The sequence below is a fragment of the Solanum dulcamara genome, chromosome 8 (genome assembly GCF_947179165.1).
Source record: "Solanum dulcamara chromosome 8, daSolDulc1.2, whole genome shotgun sequence".
Classification (NCBI taxonomy): domain Eukaryota; kingdom Viridiplantae; phylum Streptophyta; class Magnoliopsida; order Solanales; family Solanaceae; genus Solanum; species Solanum dulcamara.
This window is the reverse complement of record NC_077244.1, coordinates 4,980,573-4,988,154: the sequence shown is the minus strand read 5'-3', so window position 1 is coordinate 4,988,154 and position 7,582 is coordinate 4,980,573. Positions and strand designations below refer to the sequence as shown.

The window sequence follows — 7,582 nt, the reverse complement described above, 5'->3', positions numbered from 1 at the left end:
ATGACAAATTATGATGAAATTATTATATCATCCAAAAGGAGGGATAACTTTTCTCATTACTAATTATTAATTTCGGAATAAATTATTTCAGGTTTGTCAACCAAACAACAAATTAAGTAACATTATAATTTAATCTCAAAACTATTTAGTGTTATGTTTCACACCAAACAACCCCTTATTATCGAACATATATAAATTATTAATTTAAATTTAAGTTAAATAGATAACGTATAGTGGGTGAAATACCGAAGAGAAAAATGTAAGGGGTATTTATGTAAATAGACTTAAAAGCGGCACTGAGTGAACCCTAATTTTCATCCTCGTGACTATAAAACGCCCATTATCCCTTCCACATTAAGCCTTCATCACTTTTTTTGTGATTCCTCTTCTTTTGTTGTGCCGCAATCTAAGCTTTATCGCCTAATTTCTCTTTTCTAAGGTAATATTTTTATTAATATATAGTCAATTTTTTATGCTTGTCTGTTCTTGTTCTCTCAGTAGATCTGTAAATAAATTGTTATACATATTTTTATTAATCGGCTAGATGATTTTCAGTGTCTTCTAGTAAGATTACACATATTAAAAGCATTTTGACTTAATAAGCTAGATTAACTTTTCTTTATTGCGAATACCTGTTATTATTATCTAGTTTGATTTGTATCCCGTTCTTATACTGTCGATCCGTGGTTGACCTTGAATATAACCATTTCTGTATCTCTAAATATAAATCTGTAAATGTTTGTAATGAATTTTTCATATGCACATTACGTTAGTTTATAAACTGTAGGTATTTTTTCACTCACTGGGTGGACGCCTCTCGTCCTATATGTTTGATATAATTCAATTTTTGTACAAGTTTCACATCGTTCCATGAATTAGATTCATTCACTATACAATAATTTAGTCCAAAAATGAGTTTTTTTCTATCTTCAACACATCAGTTGCTACTTTTTGGGTTAACTTAAAAAAATTTGTATAATGTAGATAGACTTTTTGAGTATCATCACCACTAAAGGAGTTGTAGTTGTTTACCTTTTTGCAATCTTTTTGAAACCCTAAGTCATGTACATATGCAGCACTTGCTCTAAAATAATTCAATTATTAATTTTTTTTTCTATTTAAGTTTTCAATAAGTTCTTTAATATTGCCTTCCACATAATATGTTAAATGGAGAAGTATATATAGCAAGAAGTTCATTGTTTTGTTGTATATTACTTGTTATTGAAGAATCAATTGGTTAAAAGCTATGACATGATTATTTTTTCAGTTGTAAATGTTGAATGTGCTGAATTTAGGAATATTTTATATGCTTTTTGATATAGGTTTTTAATCTGTGTTGTGCAAGTTGCAGTTTCTTAGTCTGTCAAGATGGGTAAAGAGAAGATTTAGATTAACATTGTGGACATTGACCACGTCGACTCTTGAAAGTCTACTACCACCGGTCACTAGATCTACAAGTTTGGTGGTATTGAAAAATATGTTATTAAGAGGTTTGAGAAGGAAGCTGCTGGGATGAACAAGAGGTCATTCAAGTATGCATGGGTGCTCGACAAATTTAAGACCGAACGTGAGCATGGTACTATTGCTTTGTGGAAGCTTGAGACCACTAAGTATTATTGCACTATGATTGATGCCTTTAAACACAGGAACTTTATTAAGAACATGATCATCGAAACCTCCTAAGATAACTGTGCTATTCTAATTATTGACTCCACCACTGGTAGTTTTGAAGTCGGTATCTCTAAAGATTGTCTTAGACGTGAACTTGCATTGCTTGCCTTCACCTTTGGGGTCAAGCAAATGATTTGTTGTTGTAACAAGGTTTGCTTTTATTGATAGATAGAATTATTGTTGTTTTAAGCAGGATATGTGTGATGCTAATTGTGTTTTTTTTTCTCAGATGGATGCTACCACTACTCCAAGGCTAGGTATGATGAAATTGTGAAGGAAGTTTCTTCCTACCTCAAGAAGATTGGTTATTACCCTAACAAGATCCTCTTCGTCCCCATCTCTAGTTTTGAAGGAGATAAACTGATTGAAAGGTCTACCAACCTCGACTTGTACAAGGGACCAACCCTCTTTTAAGCTCTCAACCAGATTAATAAGCCAAGAGGCCCTCAGACAAACCCCTCTGTCTTCCACATTGGTGTTATTGGAACCGTCTCTGTTGGTCGTGTAAAGACTGATGTGATCAAGCCTGGTATGGTTGTGACCTTTGGCCTTCTGGTTTGACAACTGAAGTCAAGTCTGTAGAGCTGCACCACGAAGCTCTCCAGGAGGCACTCCCTGGTGACAATGTTGGGTTCAACGTTAAGAATGTTGCAGTTAAGGATCTTTGGTGGTCATACCTTCTTTCCAAACCTATCCATAATTCAACTAGACCTTTTTTACTGTCTAGTATTAAACCTTTAGGCTTTCATCCAGATGATGATGAAGAAAAATCATATCCTTCGTTTTATCCTGACTTAATGTTTCATTTTCTTTGATTATTATATCACCAAAGACTCTTAGTGTTATGCCCCTTATTTTTGGTACATAGAAACATCTATCTAGCTTTTCTAGAGCTACCGTGTGATCCATATTATCTATAACGTTATCAAATAACTCTAAGAAAGAGAGGATGTGATGCCCCATAATAGTGAAGGTTGGAAATAAAGTTATAAAGATTTGGAAGGAGTTGAAGGCCAAGTAATAAGTCGTGGAACTCGACTTACTTGCGTAAGCTACCAATTTGGGTGTTTTACATACTTAAGCTACTGGAGTGCATGTCGAGCTCACGTAGCAAGGATTACAAGGTTCTTAAAGTAAGACAAGGTTACGCACCCACGAAAGAGGCGGACGGAGGCATAGCACCTACTTGGAAACAAGTAGGTGATGCACCTACATGGACCAAGTAGGTGATGCACCTACTTGGACCAAGTAGGTGACATACTTACTTAGAGTGGACCCTCACGTTGCCATGTGGTAGCTTTGGATTGGTTGCATGAGATGGCGTGGCTGCCTAAGGGCTTGACACGTGTCATTCTTAGGGACTAACACATGTCACTCTCCAAATATGGTATATATATAAAGTGATGACTAATTCATCATAATTCATCCATCTTTCACTTGGAAAATTGAGAGAAAACGTGAGAGACTAAAGAAAGGAAGCTATGAGTTTGGCCTAGGCAAGGTAAGTCCTCTGATTTTGCTCCGTGAATTAATTATTTAAGGTATCCCATGGTGATATAACGGTATTTAATAGCATAAATTAATTATTTGGGGCAGCAGGATAGTGCAACAAATATCCCGCTAATTTTTAGCATGTTAAGGAGCTTCCAAAGGTGAGTTTTGGCAAGGTAAGATCCCTCCTTTTGAGTTGGAGTTAATAAAGTTGTTATGGAGTATATTACTTGTGTTAAATGAAGTTGGAAGTAGGAAAAATTGCATAAGTAGGTTGGACGTTGTGAGCAAATGAAATCAAAGTCGTTCTAGTCAAGTTAAAGTTGTATAGGATTGTTATGATTGTGGGTTGTGTGTATGTTTTGTTCAACGGCATCTATTCAATGTATGATGCATCTTAATATGAAATGGCAACCTTGTCGGCTTGCGTTCCCTTTCACAATACGATCAGTGATAACTCCTCCGGAGACAAAAAAAGAAGAAAAAGAAGGGGCTATATGTATATAGAAATGTCATGACCCATTGGGGGTTCTTAGGTATATATACGGGGTCCAGGTTGGACCCCAATCACGGCCTACGGGGTTGGGTCGTGACACTTAGCCACAAGGGTGAATTTCATCATCAAGTACTAATGACAAATAATTTTTTTCAGAAATATCAAGTGCCACAAATTAAAGTTTTGACAAATTCGACATGATGAAAATTGAATTGAAAAGAAAATTGATTGACTTTTAAGAAAAAAGATAATTCTGATTTAAGCATATCTTAGTTGGTTAGAGATTTGTAATGACCTTAAGGGTCATTTTTGGAAATTTATGAAAAATTACCATTTTACCCCTATCATTGGTGTCCCCGAGTGTAATTTGTTTCATTTGTGTGATTGAATGTGTTAAAATATTAATAGTTAGTGAATTGGAAAAGTTCTTAAGTTTTATAGAGTTAAGAGGTAAAAAAATAGTTTTCGATACCAATCAAAGCTACGGGTCTTGAAATGGGTCCGTCAGTTCCATCAACTCCAGAAAGTGGAAATTGGTCTAGGGGAATCGTCAGAATCAGATTTGGAGTTGATATTTGAATTTGAGGTCTCAAGTTGTATTGTAGTTTTAAATGAGTTACGTTTGACTTTGGTCAACAAATTAAGTTCGGAGACTTGGATTGTATTTCTGATGATTTCAATGGTTTCAAGGGGTGTTTCTAATGCTAGAAATGGCTTTGTTGTAATTTTAAAAAGGTTCCGAGGGTATTTTGGGTATTTCAAGTGTCGAAACTAGTTTAGTTGTGACTTATCAGATTCTTGATCAAGAAGACCTCAAATTTAAATTCTGATAGTTCCATTGAGTCCGGACATTCAATTTAGTAATAGTGCATATATGGTTTGTATGTACGGGATTCCGAATGAATTTTGAGGGCCCGATCAAAAACTTGATCCTTAAATCTTTGGCTGATTTAGTGTCTGGTGCATGAGGAATCGCGATCGCAGGTCCCTTAGAGCATTCGCGGAGAGCAGCATCTCCCTTCTCCGCATTCGCGAAGTAGGTTTGCGTTTGCAGAGGGTCCTTTCATCGTGCTCCGCATTCACGGAGTTAAATGTCTGTGTTCACGGAGATCAAATTTCACATGAATAATGAAATATCGGAAAAATCTCCATTTTTCCATTTTGTATTCTTGGAGGTTGGGGAGGCGATTTGAGAAAAGATTTTCGAGGAAAAGTGTTGGGTAAGTGATTTTTGACCTAAAATCTTCCATTTTCGTTAATTAATTGGTGATTTTAACTCCTAATCTTTAGTTTCAATCCCCAAATTTCTCCTTTCTCTACCTAACCCGAATTTAAGGAAATGGTAATTTCTAACGCGTTTTGAACTCTATTTTTGTGGATTTTTCAACAATGAGTTTCTTATTACTAGTAGAATGTGATTTTACAATAAAATTCCAAATTTGATCCTTTAAAAAAAAGATCAATTTTTAGACTATTTTACCCATAATTTTGAAACCTATCAATATGGGTGTCATTGGACTCCTTATGACGCATATGTTTCATTATTGATAGTTGGTTAGCATTTTGAGCGTTGAATTCAAAGGTTGTTCGTTCGGTAAAACATTCGAGTGCGGTTTCGGCAATTGAGGTAGGTTTGGATATTCTTCTTGAAGCTGAGTTGGGTGATTAGACAAATTCTATGTTATAGACTTTGGAATAGAGTCGTAATGTAGTTTGAGACTGATAATTTATATTGTGATGCCCGTGTGGGAGCTTATATGTGCTGTGTAGCTCATGTAGGAGGGGCATATGTGACATTTTATATGTTATTTGAGGTTGTGTAATCCATGACTTAATTGAGTTAGAAATGTGAAGAGGTTATTTGAGTTGTAGCGCCTGCCTGAGGGGTTGATTTGGGGGTTGTGAGCGTGTATGAGTATTAAAATATTATTGAAAAAGGGGTGAACATTTAAGTTGAAGCATTTCCTTCTCATTACTGTTTATTGAGAGTGAATATTATGTTTAGGTGAAGTTTTGAGAACTTTGAACCTGATACTACATGTTGAGTTGAATATTACCTCCATGCCTTGTATGTTGTAAATGCATTCATCCTTATTCATATTATCATTGATCATTGAGAAGTTGAGAATTGTGGAAATCTTTTTTGAGAAAGAAAATGTGACATCTTTTGTATCCTTGACCACGAGTAGATGGCAAGCAGATAAGATATTAATATCATGAGTTCTTGGCCATGAGCTGGGTGGCGAGGTAGTTGATACATTGAAATTATGATGAAGTATATGGTATGCGAGACCCTCATGGGTCCTGCTTGGTAACACGACTCGGCAGGCATATACGACAGGTTGTGCGACAACCTTAAGCCCATTGTACTATTATATCATTGCATCATCATAATGCATTGCATTGATACCTGTGATATTTGTTCTATTTGTTTAATTGTGATATTGAACTGTAATTATGTATTTACTTTATTTGCACCGTTCTATATAAATTGGCGACAACATAGCTGGAGTGGAATTTTTCTGCGTGCAGGTGGAAGTATTCCTTAATTTATTTCATAGGTTTTGATTAATTCCTTATACTCAGTCGGTTAAATCTACTGAGTACATGTGGATTTACTCACCCTTACTTTTGTGTCCTGTTTTGATGGAGTTACTGGCCAGGGTGTCCAGCGCGATAGTTGATTTTAGCAGATACATCATCATCGGATCAGTGGTGAGATTTTGGAATTCAGATGATCGCTAGTCCATTTTTCTTTTATAGTCTTTTCTATATTCGATGACTTAAAATGTGTATTCAGACTCAAATTTGTATTTAGATGCTCTTAAACTTATGATACCATGTTTTGGAATAATTTTATTGTTGTCCTTTATTTTGTGTTTATTCGTGGCCTGACTTCCCTTTGGGAGTCCTATATGGTTTTACTTTTCAGCTTACACATCGGGATGAGGTTTGGAATGTGCCCCATCATGACCTCAATTTTTGGATTGTGACAAACTGTTATCAGAGCGAGGTTCACCGGTTTCATAAGTTAAAAAGCAGTGTTTCTCAGTACTAACTCTCTTATAAAATAACTCTTAATGAAAATACGAAAGAAAGCAATGAAATATTTTCATATGCTTCAAGGTGTGTTTCAACTAATGGTCAACTTCCTTATTTATAGGGGGAAAATGGATTGATTAATGTCAAGGATGATGTCATGGATGATATCATTTGAAGATACAAAAATTCAACATCTTAGTGTGAATATTTCAAATATTGTGGCTACAAAATCTTTGACATTTATGGTTGTTAAATGTGAACCTTATCAAGAATATCAAATCTTTGACAAATGTGGTTGCTAAATGTGAACCTTATCAAGTATACCAAATCTTTGACAAGTATGATTGCTAAATGTGAACCTTATCAAATATACCAAATCTTTATGATTGCCAAATTTCAATATTTGTGGCTTTCAAATCTTTGACAAACAAAGGTCACATTACATATTTATCCAAACTCTTTTATGAGTTTTGATTAGATAAGAAAAGAGTTTGGATAAATATATGAGGTACTTATACAACGTACTATTTTCAAAAGTACAATGTATTTGACATGTTAATATCCTAGCTTAGCAATATTCTTCAACGAAAAATCCTAATTCCTCTATATACATCTTTAACTTCAACTCCTTAACACTCAGTGCTTCTATTTCATGAAGTGTTATCTTGCATTAATTTGTCATGCTTTGGTTTGATTTCCTTTCATAGTAGAAAGAATAGAAAAGAAATCGTTATTAGAAAAAATGTAAGGGAGGAGAATTGTTACCATCGGAGTTGAATGCCGAAAGAGTGTCAAGTAGGGGTGTATTAGTCGGTTCAGTTTATTGATTTAACTTAACAGTTATAGATTTGTACACATGTTAAACCGTTATAGAATTATTAA

General features: G+C 34.8%; 1 pseudogene; it reads left to right on the top strand.

Annotated features, from left to right (window-relative positions):
* The first annotated feature begins 371 nt into the window (after window positions 1-371).
* Window positions 372-6,474, top strand: LOC129899436 (elongation factor 1-alpha-like; annotated as a pseudogene).
* The last annotated feature ends 1,108 nt before the right edge of the window (window positions 6,475-7,582 follow it).